This window comes from Scyliorhinus torazame, chromosome 2 (genome assembly GCF_047496885.1).
Source record: "Scyliorhinus torazame isolate Kashiwa2021f chromosome 2, sScyTor2.1, whole genome shotgun sequence".
Taxonomy (NCBI): Eukaryota; Metazoa; Chordata; class Chondrichthyes; order Carcharhiniformes; family Scyliorhinidae; genus Scyliorhinus; species Scyliorhinus torazame.
In genome coordinates, this window is record NC_092708.1 from 248,199,773 (window position 1) to 248,213,406 (window position 13,634).

At 44.9% G+C, this 13,634-nt stretch overlaps 1 protein-coding gene across 8 annotated transcripts in view; it reads left to right on the forward strand.

Moving 5' to 3' along the window:
* Positions 1–13,634, forward strand: part of sipa1l1 (signal-induced proliferation-associated 1 like 1) — a 586,476-nt gene that overhangs the window by 288,468 nt on the left and 284,374 nt on the right. The window lies entirely within an intron of this gene.

Genomic DNA, 13,634 nt, shown 5'->3' on the forward strand with positions numbered 1-13,634 from the left:
AGCACTTATGATAAATAATGATATGTTTTCATTGAGTGAAGTTTGAAAATGACCTTACACTTGGAAAGTTGTGCTGGTTCAACAGCTGGCAGCAGTGAGAGAAGCAGGTGCCTCTTTCTTTTAGTGCTTGATTAAGTCCTTTCAGAAACTAACATATGCTGTATCCTGTGCCAGGTTTTTTGTCAATGGCTGCTCTGTCGGCCAGGAAGTAGCGAGATGACATACAAAAAGCACAAGAATCCTAACATTTCCTACAGAGGTTACTTTGTCTGATGTGAAGAGCAGGGATGGTGTAAAATGGACATGCTACTGAATGAGTGCTGAACTCTTATTACCATTGCAATTGGCCAAGGAGTAATGGTGTCTTGTAGGACCACTGCCCAGTTGGCTATTCCGTGTCCTAGAGCTTTGCTGGGGTTGGGGGGGCGGGGGGTTCACGGGGCTCTTTGGTGACATAAATGCAGATTGGACATTGGCATGGGAAAGGAAGGAAGAAGGAACTCTTAACTTTGCGAGTTGGGAGTGGTACTGTGTGTGTTGCTACATATCTGTTTGAGTGGACCTGTGTTGCATCTGGTGATCAGAGTAGGGCCGTTGCAGGTCCAAAGCTATCTTCGTTTGCTGGATGCACTTGCAAAATAAAAATAAAAATGAATGTTAGTCATGCTATGCAACAGAGTGTAAATGCACCAAAGTAGGTCAGCATTAATGTTCATAATGGGCATGTGTGGGGTATTTATCAAATTATGAACCAGATTACCAGCGTCAAAAGCTTTTAGCTGCTTATGGATTCCTCACAAGCCCTATTTTCTGAAGCCTAATATTGTCGTTTTCGATGAGAGTTGTTACTTCTGTCCAGAGGTGAAAGCAATGTTTAGATTTTCCACCATTGCCCCACCATCAATATTATGGTGTTTTATTTTAATAAATGATACAATGTTCCAAAGAAGTTGAATACTGCATTAACCACTGAGATTTCAACATTATTTGAGGAGCAGAATAAATACTAAATCTTTTTCAGTAGGACTAAGTTCACTGCAACTAATAGATGATTAAATTCCATTATTATATATATTAAAAATTTAATTTCCTTGCATTTCAGTTGCAAATGCAAGATGAAGTCACTGCATTATTTCAGCTCATTGTTGAGCTTTAATCTTTGGGATCATAGAATTTACAGTGCGGAAGGAGGCCACTCGGCCCATTGAGTCTGCACTCCAGAAAGAGCACCCCACCCAAGCCCACACTTCCACCCCATCCCCGGAACCCAGTAACCCCACCTAACCTTTTTTGACACTAAAGGGCAATTTAGCATGGCCAAACCACCTAACCTGCACATCTTTGGACTGTGGGAGGAAACCGGAGCACCCGGAGGAAACCCACACAGACATGGAGAGAATGTACAGACCCTGCACAGACAGTGACCCAAGCTGGGAATTGAACCTGGGGCCCTGGAGCTGCGAAGCAACTGTGCTAACCACTGTGCTACCGTGCTGCCCCTGTGGATCTTTTAATACATTTATCATCCCATATCTTCTGGCTACATGGGAGCTACTACAAAAGTGAGCAGTCTTTTTCTGAATGGTGCAGTGGTTGGTTAAATTTATCTATATGCCCGTGACACTGAATTTTTACTGTTGTCTTTGGAGGATAAGGAGCTGCTTCAGCCAAGTTGGGATGGGGTAAGGGGGCCACCATAGAAAGTGTAATGTAAATCACATTTAACTTCAGTGAGTGAAGCTACTGTTTGCGCGTTGGCTCCAATTATCTGCCACTGTTGTCAAATGTTCATGCCCAGAAGCAATAAAATGAAGACTGACCCAAAAATATCATGAATAGAGCTTCCATAGTTGCATCTGTTGACTAGACTAAAGCTACTATTTCCAGTTATTTGAAGTCTGGAGGCATAATAAAATAAATATTGGCTTTAGGTTAAGTGCCCTATTGTTTCTTGGGTAACTGAAAGCAAGTCTCTGCATGCAATGGTCGTCTTCACATTAAACTTATGACAAATGCCCTGTTAGGTTTACTTCAGGCTACAAATGATTACTGTCTTTAACTGTACTTTATTTTGTATGATTTATTACTTTGTTAAAGTATTTATTGCACTTCAGGACTATTGCTAGCTCATAGTTGTTTTTATTATTTAAAAGCTTGAAGCTAAAGTGTTCGGTGTTTGCAGTGCACTTGTATCTTTAGCTAACCTGACGAGTAATAGTGCATGCCATAGCTTGAAAACGGTGATAAGCAGTTTTATCAGATGCTCATTGGTTTTCACTGCAGGTAAAGGTTTGGGTACCTAGCAACAGAAATTTAAAACTTGTTAACTTTCCTCCCTACTGTTAAGTGCAGCTTTTTCACCTGAATACAAGTAAACACTAAATATACAGTTAACAGCGCTAATATATGGAAAAAATGCCTGGAAAAGGCCTGATATTTTTTAGATACAGGAAAAGCTGTATTTAATTGCAGACCCTTAACGATCGTTTATGATGACAGTGGCCATTTCTTTCTATTGATATCCATGTACAGGGAAGTGTAAAAAATGTCCACTGACTGTCATTGCTTTTAATAGAAGAAAAGTATATAATCTCAGAATTAAATTTATATTGCCCACACTATTTCCTTTACATGGATTCCACTTGTTCTTTCCTCTCCAGCACCTGTTCACAGTTCTAAACTAGCCACGTTTGTACCACTCCAGGTGTGGTGTAAAGTCTGGACAGTGGAATCATTTCTGAATTACAGTGGTGTCACACGTTAATTTTGTGTTCCACATTGCAAATCAGATCCATACAATTAAATTTAATTACCGGGCAAATTGCAATATTGATGGCATCCCCCACTGGAAAGCAAGCTTAACTCTGTCATTCTACTGAGGTAATTCTACTGAGCTGACGGCCTCAACTGGGTTCTTGGCATGCTCAAAGCCAAACATGACCTCATGAGGGGAGGAAGTTGTCATCAGGTCCCCTTAGTGTATAGATTCAAACACAGATGAAAAGTGCCAGAGAAACAGGCTGGATGTGATCCCTTGAGGCACAGTTTGTGTGCCTTGGTGAGATCTGGAAGTGGAAAATGGGAGGACAGAATACCCTGAAATGTGACATGTGGTATAGTGTGATTCTGTGTTTTAAGTATGAAAACAAATGAGTCAACCTTCCTGGCAGTGATCAGGAAGCCAGTCTGCCTTACTTTAACCATTGGGTAATTTATTAATGATTATTCATCTGTGTTAAAACATCATCAGGCTTTTTAACGTTCTTGGATTGGTGATGGCCCAGTGATGAACTTGGCCAGTTCTCACCCACCACCTGCCCCATCTGCAACTGTAATGCAGGATTCTCTGAATTCATTGCTGCTGGCTTGGTTCAACTGGTAACACTTTTGCCTTTGAGGCAGAAGGTTGTAGATTTGGGTCACACTCCAACACGTGAAGTCTACTTGAAGCCCTGTCTGCCTGTCCTGGTAAGCAAGATGGATGTTGAAAGAACCGCAACAGGATCCTGGTGCCTCTCCCGTGTTCGATTCCTGCTTGGATACTGTCTGCGTAATCTGCACGTTCTCCCTATGTCTGCGTGGATCTCCTCTGGGTGCTCCGGTTTCCTCCCACAAGTCCCGAAAGACGTGCTTGTTAGGTGAATTGGACATTCTGAATTCTCCCTCTGTGTACCCGAACATGTAAGCTTACTTGTGACACGAATAAAGATTATTATTATTATTTTCTCAAAAGAATTGGACCAACTGCTCATTCCCCACAATTTAAAAAAAATATATATATATTTTTATTAAAGCCCCCCATTAAACGATACTAAACATAGTAGTAAACACAGAGTAACCCACCCCTCCCCCTGGGTGCTGACCACCTAACGCTCCACTAGAAAGTCTAGGAACGGTTGCCACCGCCTGAAGAACCCTTGCACAGATCCTCTTGAGGCAAATTTCACCCCCTCCAATTTAATGAACCCTGCCATGTTGCTGATCCAGGCTTCCACGCTTGGGGGCCTCGCATCCTTCCACTGTAGCAGAATCCTCTGCCAGGCTACCAGGGTCGCAAAGGCCAGAATACCGGCCTCTTTCGCCTCCTGCACTCCCGGCTCGTCCGATACCCCAAATAGTGCAAGCCCCCAACTGCTTAACCCAGGTGTTTACCACCTGAGACACCGTCCTCGCAATGCCCCTCCAGAACCCATCCAGCGCTGGGCATGCCCAAAACATGTGGGCATGATTTGTTGGGCTCCCCGAACACCTCACACACCTGTCCTCCACTCCAAAAAACCGACTCGGCTTTGCCCCAGTCATTTGCCCCTGTGCAGAACCTTAAATTGTATCAGGCTAAGCCTGGCGCAAGAGGAGGAAGAATTTACCCTACCCAGGGCGTCCGCCCACATACCCTCATCTATCTCCTCCCCCAGCTCCTCCTCCCATTTACCTTTCAGCTCCTCCACCGAGGCCTTCTTCTCCTGTATCTCCTGGTAGATCGCCGAGACCTTGCTTTCTCCAACCTACATCCCCGAGAGCACCCTATCCTGGATCCTACGTGCTGGCAGCAGCGGAAATTCCCTCACCTGCCGTCTTACAAACGCCCTTACCTGCATGTACCTGAAGGCATTTCCAGGGGGAGCCCGAATTTTTACTCCAACGCCCCAAGGCTTGCAAACATCCCATCTATAAACAGGTCCCCCATCCTTCTAATACCTGCCCTGTGCCAGCTCCGGAACCCCCCATCCATTCTCCCCGGGACAAACCGATGGTTCTCTTGGATCGGGGACCACACCAAAGCCTCTGCCTCCCCCCTGTGGCATCTCCACTGCCCCCAAATTTTGAGGGTCGCCGCTACCACTGAACTCGTGGTGTACCTTGTCGGCGGGAGCGGCAGTGGTGCCGTCACCAGTGGTCTCAGGCTCATGCCCACACAGGACGCCATCTCCAGCCTCTTCCACGCCGCCCCCTCCATTACCCACTTGTGTATCATCGCCACATTGGCTGCCCAGTAGTACTCACACAGATTTGGCAATGCTAGCCCTCCTCTGTCCCTGCTCCGTTCCAGAAACATCCTTCTCACCCTCGGAGTCTTTTTCGCCCATACAAACCCCATGATGCTCCTGCTGACCCGCTTAAAAAAGGCCTTGGGGATCAGGATAGGGAGGCACTGGAATATGAAAAGGAACCTCGGGAGCACCGTCATCTTCACTGACTGTACCCTACCTGCCAGGGTGAGTGGCAGCATATCCCACCTTTTAAACTCCTCCTCCATCTGCTCCACCAGCCTCGTCAAGTTGAGCTTGTGTAGGGCCCCCCAGCTCCTGGCCACCTGGATCCCGAGGTATCAAAAACTCCTTTCCGCCCTCTTAAGTGGAAGCTCGTCTATCCCCCTTCCCTGGTCCCCTGGGTGTATCACGAATAGCTCACTCTTCCCCATGTTGAGCTTATACCCGGAAAATTCTCCAAACTCCCTGAGGAACCGCATCACCTCCGGCATCCCCCCCCACCGGGTCCGCCACATGCAGTAACAGGTCGTCTGCATACAGCAATACCAGGTGTTCCCCCCCCCCGCACCAACCCCCTCCAGTTCCTGGACTCCCTCAAAGCCACGGCCAAAGGTTCAATTGCCAACGCAAATAGCAGGGGGGATCACAATTGTTTGTTTGTGAGCTTTTGCAAGAAGATTCTGAAATGTGATGAGGTGCTTTGTAATTTTCTAAAACAAACTCCTTCATTGTTATTTTTCATTAATATTGGGTTTTAACTTCCACATTTTCTGTGACTGGATTCAAATTTTGAAACTGCTAGAGGGTAATTTGAATTAGTTGAGGCCTCTAGTTTACTCATCCTCTAATATACCCACTTCATTACTGTATTCTGTATAAAAATAAGGGGTGGGAATCTCCGTCCCGCCGCACCAGATTTCTGATCGGCGTGCCACCAGGATTCTCCGTCTCACCAACCGGCCAATGGGACTTCCCATTGTGGGCAGCCCCACGCAGTCGGGAAATCCCTGGGCTGCCGGCGCAACGGAGAATCCAGCCCAAGGTGTTTATATGTTAAAGATTGTGCCAGTAATGGCTGATACTGCTGTATGTGGGTGAGTGGATGTTAGTTCAGAGAATCATAGAATTTACAATGCAGAAGGAGGCCATTCGGCCCATCGAGAGTGCACCGGCTCTTGGAAAGAGACCCATAATTAAGCCCACACCTCCACCCTATCGCGTAACCCTGCAACCCCACCTCACCCAAGGGCAATTTAGCATGGCCAATCCACCTAATCTGCACAGAATTGGAACTTAACCCTGTTTCAGAATTTGGCCAGAAATGTAATTCATTTGTATAAATTACATGTTTCCAAAATTTGTTCTCTTGCTATTTATGAGACTGGCAAGGCCATAATGGCTGTGCAAAATTGCCATCTTTGTAGTGCTTTAAACATCAAATGATTCGAGTGAGACTGTTAGCTATACCAGGTGGAGTGCCATGCACCCTCCACTGATGGGCAAAACCAGCTGCTTTTTGTAGCAATTTGGCAACTTCCATTATATCTGATGTCAACCTAGTTCTCACAATTTGCTATGGTGGGATTTGATCCCAAGTCTTCGGGGTTGCTAGATTGGTGCCTCAAACACTACATAACTGTGTCTGTACATTCTCGGTACATTTTTCATAGAATTTACAGTGCAGAAGGAGGCCATTCGGCCCATCGAGTCTGCACCGGCTCTTGGAAAGAGCACCCTACCCAAGGTCAACACCTCCACCCTATCCCCACAACCCAGTAACCCCACCCAACACCAAGGGCACTCTTGGACACTAAGGGCAATTTATCATGGCCAATCCACCTAACCTGCACATCTTTGGACTGTGGGAGGAAACCGGAGCACCCGGAGGAAACCCACGCACACACGGGGAGGATGTGCAGACTCCGCACAGACAGTGACCCAAGCCGGAATCGAACCTGGGACCCTGGAGCTGTGAAGCAATTGTGCTATCCACAATGAATCTTTTGGGATATAATTTAATTGCCCATCCCTAATTGCCCCTGGCGGTGATGGCGAGCTGCCACCTTGAATTGCTGCTGTCACAGTGCTGTTAGGGTCGGAATTCCAGGTTCTTGGCCCAGTAATAGTAAACGAATGGTAATATGGTTCCATGTCAGAATGGTGTGTGGCTTGGAGGGGAATTTGCAGAACGTGGTCTTCCTATGCATCTGCTGCCCATGTGCTTCTGGAGATTGAGTTTGGAAGGCTTGGCGAGTTGTTGCAGTGCGTCTTGAATATACTGCACAATGTACTGGTGTTGGAGTGACCAAATGTTTAAAGTGGTGGTTTGGGTGATGATCACATGGGCTGCTTTGTCCTCGATGGTGTTGAGCTTCTTGTGTTGTTGGAGCTGCACTCATCCAGGCAAGTGGAGAGTATTTCGTCACACTCCTGACTTGTGCCTTGTAGATGGTGGAGAGGCTTTGGGGAGTCACAGAACTCCCAGCCTCTGCTGTGCTCTTGTAGCCATAGTAGTTATATGGCTAGTCAGGTTAAGTTTATGGTCAGTGGTAACCCCAGAATGTTGACAGTGGGCGATTCAATATTGGTAATGCCATCTAACGTCAAGAAAATATTGTTAGATTCTGTCTTGTTGGAATGGTCATTATCTGGCACTTGTGTGGTACAAATATTACTTAGCAGATTCTGAACTCTGTGATTTCTAGAATCTAACTTTGCTCTTTGCTGATGATTATTATGTATGTTGCATGATTGCCTTTCCCAAATTGTTTCACCCATTTGAGGAATTGAGGTGACAGTTTTCTTTCTAATAAAGACTGGCTAGATTTTTAAAGATAAACGCATTGGTTTTGAGAACTCAATGTTTTCATTGTAAGTAATCCAGTGACCTATCGTAAGTTCTGGTAAGTCATTGATTTATCTAATTGGTTGGTGCTAAAACACAATGAAAGTAACATCCATCCTTGTACCAGGAGGATTAAATAAGAAGCATGAATGCCTCACTTGTAAACCAGATTTTACAGTAGTTAAACACTCCATTCCTAAACAAAGAATCATGACTTAAGTTCTGGGATGCTTGTCACTTAAAATGTTTGGCCCAGACTAAGCAAGCTTCTTTTAGCCCCTGCCTGACTTGTCAAAGTGTAACCCTTCATCTAAGAAGAAATGGGAAATTTCAGCATTATCTGACTTGACTTTTCAAGTTGAGAATGAATCTAATTGTAGATGAAGAGTGGTGCTTGGTTTGGACATAACTGTTATTAGAAGGAAAAATGGAAACTGGATGATAGTGAAGAAGGCGGGAGCAAAAATGTGTCTTCAAAAATCTTCTATAGAAGTTCCAAAATTAGCTAGATTCTGGAAAGGTTCCATCAGATTAGGAAGTAGCAAATATAACGCCTCTATTCAAGAGGAAAGGAAGGCAGAAAACAGAGAACTTATAGGTCTGTTAGCTTGACGTCTGTCGTGGGGCAGGTGTTGGAATCGATCATTAAGGAGGTTCCAGCTGGACACCGAGAGAAACTTGAGGTAACTGAGAAGAGTCAGCATAGTAAATTAATCCTGCAGCAAGTAACTCAACTCCTGACTCCCCAAAGCCTGTCCACAATCTACAAGGCACAAGTCAGGACTGTGATGGAATGCTCTCCCCTTGCCTGGATGAGTGCAGCTACAACACTCGACACTTAACACCACCCAGGATAAAACAGCCCGCTTGATTGGCAACCCTTCCACAATCATTTACTCCCTCCACCACTGATACACAGTGGCAACAGAGTGCATCATCTACGAGAACATAGAACATAGAAAATACAGCACAGAACAGGCCCTTCGGCCCACGATGTTGTGCCGAACCTTTGTCCTAGATTAATCATAGATTATCATTGAATTTACAGTGCAGAAGGAGGCCATTCGGCCCATTGAGTCTGCACCAGCTCTTGGAAAGAGCACCCTACCCAAAGTCAACACCTCCACCCAACACCAAGGGCAATTTTGGACACGAAGGACAATTTATCATGGCCAATCCACCTAACCTGCACATCTTTGGACTGTGGGAGGAAACCAGAGCACCCGGAGGAAACCCATGCAGACACGGGGAGAATGTGCAGACTCCGCACAGACAGTGACCCAAGCCGGAATCGAACCTGGGACCCTGGAGCTGTGAAGCAATTGTGCTATCCACAATGCTACCGTGCTGCCCTTAAGAACAAATAAATGTACACTATATCATTTTTCCGTAATCCATGTACCTATCCAATAGCTGCGTGAAGGTCCCTAATGTTTCCGACTCAACTACTTCCACAGGCAGTGCATTCCATGCCCCCACTACTCTCTGGGTAAAGAACCTACCTCTGACATCCCCCCTATATCTTCCACCATTCACCTTAAATTTATGTCCCCTTGTAATGGTTTGTTCCACCCGGGGAAAAAGTCTCTGACTGTCTACTCTATCTATTCCCCTGATCATCTTATAAACCTCTATCAAGTCGCCCCTCATCCTTCTCCATTCTAATGAGAAAAGGCCTAGCACCCTCAACCTTTCCTCGTAAGACCTACTCTTCATTCCAGGCAACATCCTGGTAAATCTCCTTTGCACCTTTTCCAAAGCTTCCACATCCTTCCTAAAATGAGGCGACCAGAACTGTACACAGTACTCCAAATGTGGCCTTACCAAAGTTTTGTACAGCTGCATCATCACCTCACGGCTCTTAAATTCAATCCCTCTGTTAATGAACACTAGCACACCATAGGCCTTCTTCACAGCTCTATCCTCTTGAGTGGCAACTTTCAAAGATGTATGAACATAGACCCCAAGATCTCTCTGCTCCTCCACATTGCCAAGAACTCTACCGTTAACCCTGTATTCCGCATTCATATTTGTCCTTCCGAAATGGACAACCTCACACTTTTCAGGGTTAAACCCCATCTGCCACTTCTCAGCCCAGCTCTGCATCCTATCTATGTCTCTTTGCAGCCGACAACAGCCCTCCTCACTATCCACAACTCCACCAATCTTCGTATCGTCTGCAAATTTACTGACCCACCCTTCAACTCCCTCATCCAAGTCATTAATGAAAATCACAAACAGCAGAGGACCCAGAACTGATCCCTGCGGTACGCCACTGGTAACTGGGATCCAGGCTGAATATTTGCCATCCACCACCACTCTCTGACTCCTATCGGTTCGCCAGTTTGTTATCCAACTGGCCAAATTTCCCACTATCCCATGCCTCCTTACTTTCTGCAGAAGCCTACCATGGGGAACCTTATCAAATGCCTTACTAAAATCCATGTACACTACATCCACTGCTTTGCCTTCATCCACATGCTTGGTCACCTCCTCAAAGAATTCAATAAGACTTGTGAGGCAAGACCTACCCCTCACAAATCCGTGCTGACTATCCCTAATCAAGCAGTGTCTTTCCAGATGCTCAGAAATCCTATCCTTCAGTACCCTTTCCATTACTTTGCCTACCACCGAAGTAAGACTAACTGGCCTGTAATTCCCAGGGTTATCCCTACTCCCTTTTTTGAACAGGGGCACGACATTCGCCACTCTCCAATCCCCTGGTACCACCCCTGTTGACAGTGAGGAGGAAAAGATCATTGCCAACGGCTCTGCAATTTCATCTCTTGCTTCCCATAGAATCCTTGGATATATCCCGTCAGGCCCGGGGGACTTGTCTATCCTCAAGTTTTTCAAAATGCCCAACACATCTTCCTTCCTAACAAGTATTTCCTCGAGCTTACCAGTCTGTTTCACACTGTCCTCTCCAACAATATGGCCCCTCTCATTTGTAATTACAGAAGAAAAGTACTCGTTCAAGACCTCTCCTATCTCTTCAGACTCAATACACAATCTCCTGCTACTGTCCTTGATCGGACCTACCCTCGCTCTAGTCATTCTCATATTTCTCACCTTTGTGTAAAAGGACTTGGGGTTTTATCTTGATCCTACCCGCCAAAGATTGTTCATGCCCTCTCTTAGCTCTCCTAATCCCTTTCTTCAGTTCCCTCCTGGCTATCTTTTATCCCTCCAAAGCCCTGTCTGAACCTTGTTTCCTCAGCCTTACATATGTCTCCTTTTTCCTCTTAACAAGACATTCAACCTCTCTTGTCAACCATGGTTCCCTCACTCGACCATCTCTTCCCTGCCTGACAGGGACATACATATCAAGGACACGTAGTACCTGTTCCTTGAACAAGTTCCACATTTCACTTGTGTCCTTCCCTAATAGCCTATGTTCCCAACTTATGCACGTCAATTCTTGTCTGACAACATCGTATTTACCCTTCCCCCAATTGTAAATCTTGCCCTGTTGCAGGTACCTATCCCTCTCCATTACTAAAGTGAAAGTCTTTGTGGGGAGGGGGGGGGGGGGGGGGGGGGGAGGGGAGAAGGGTGGACGGGGAAGGTTTTTTTTCCTAGGGGCACTTGAGCAAGAAAATACATAAACGTTTGGGAAAGTCGATATGTGCGGGAGGAATCCAATGTACAAAGTTCTGTATTATGTTGATTTGATATGTTTATGTCTTGCTATGCGACCTTTCTTTTCTTTTTTTTGTTACGGGGGGGGTTTGTATGGTTGAAAATTTTGTTGAAAAATTCTTAATAAATATGTTTGTTTTTAAATAAAAAAAACAATGCCACCCCCCCCCCCCACCTCTTTTACCACCCTCCCTAATCTTATTGAAACATCTATAACCAGGGACCTCCAACAACCATTTCTGCCCCTCTTCTATCAGTTTGGAAGAGTGAGGGGTGACTTGATTGATGTATATAAGATCCTGAATGGTCTTGACGAGATGAGCGGGGAAAGAATGTTTCCTGTTGTGGGTGAGTCTAGAACTAGGGGCACATTTTAGAATTAGGGCTCATCCTTTTAGGACAGGTGCAAATAATTTTTTTCTGAGGGTTGTTGACTTTGGAACTCTCCGCCTCAGAAGACGGTGGGGATGGGCGTCATTTAATTTTTTTAAGGCAGAGGTAGATAGATTCTTGTTAGGTAAGCCAATCAATTATCGGGGGTAGCTAAGAATGTAGAACTTGAAATACAAATAGATCAACCATGTTCTTGTTAATGGCAGAACTGGCTTGAAGGACAGAATGGCCTACTTCTCCTATTTTGTACATACGCAGAAGGTTTATCAGTACTTGGACATGGCCAGGGGCTCAAAGAATCAAAACCAACTGATTACACTTGGAGCCCATAACAAGATCATCAACTGATCTTCTACATTTAGATTGTTTAGTCATGCTTTGACCAGAATTCAGAACGGTATTGCTGTTTCATGTATTCTGTAAATATTCCTTAGTGCAAGTTTAGGCAGCTAATCAGTATTAAGTATTAAATAATGCAGGCCACGGTATGTTACCAGCAGCGACATTCAGATGGTTTGGTTGATAGTTGAGTTGCCACTCCCAAGCACAACGGATGCTCCTGTCTTAGTTGGTTGATCTGCGCAAACATTTAGTCGTCATTGTCAGTCAGCTTATTTAAAATACTGGTGTCAGTTCACTGTCGGAAAAATCTTACTCAAAACCAATATTTTATGGTCTTATTTCATTGCTCACATTGCTGCCACCACTCCCAAATGCAGATCAGTACTTAACTCGCATCCATCTGCTCAAACGCTTTCTTTGTCCTTCCAACCTAGGCTTATTTGTGTCCAATGTCCTGTGTCGGCTGCTGGTGCTCCAGTGGAAATAGTCTGCAAATTTCATCTACCCATCAAAATATTTTGGTTGTTACATTTTGTAATTTCTTAACTTTCTATTTCGATTTTATGCTATTTTTTGTACATTCAACCATGAGATAGCTATCCTTCATACATCAGTTATTTTCATTTAGATTACTATTTTGGGTTCCTCCGATAGGTTACTTACTGTGCAAGTGTTGTTGTGTTTTACTGAACCATGCAGGTCATTAACATCTGAGGGTTTGATCACTTCTGAGCTGAGTTATCTGAGCTCAGATGATGATATCAAAGCGGATATCTTTATCCGTGGATTATGAAATGGGAAATGCAGTCGGTCAGAGTTCTCATTCAATATCGCTAGTTGATGATGTCTGCTGGAAAACGCATGCATATGGATTCTCAGCATTGAGATGGGTTTGATCTGGTTGGTTGAGTGAGGTGGGATTTTGGTGTGCATGAATTCATTCCCAGGTGTGAGCCCTCCTCACCAGGTTAGAAAGAGAAAACTTGTGTATTTGTGACATGGTATTTTTAAGTGAGTAATCCTTCTGCATTTATTATTGATGGTAGGTAGGGAATTTTATTAATGGCCAAAAGATTGCTCCTGAAATGTCAAGCTTGTTGCAGGGGGTGGGGGGGAACTTACGGGTACAAAGAAATTATGGTTATTTCACAGTATGTTGGTGACCTTCCTGTCAAAAAGGACTGCGATCTTCACATTTGCTTTTCAGTTTGCACAGCACTCTTACTACATTTGACATTCTGTAGCAATGAAGAGATACCATCTTCTGCAGTCTTCATTTGCAGATCCTCTCCAGGGGTTGCCTCTGAGTTGGATTTTCCAGTATCCTGTTTTTGTTTCCTTCTCCTTCCTTGCTGCAGCCTTCCTCCATTTCAGAATTCACCTCCACTGTTAACTCAAAGCCTGTTCGCCCCCTATGAAGC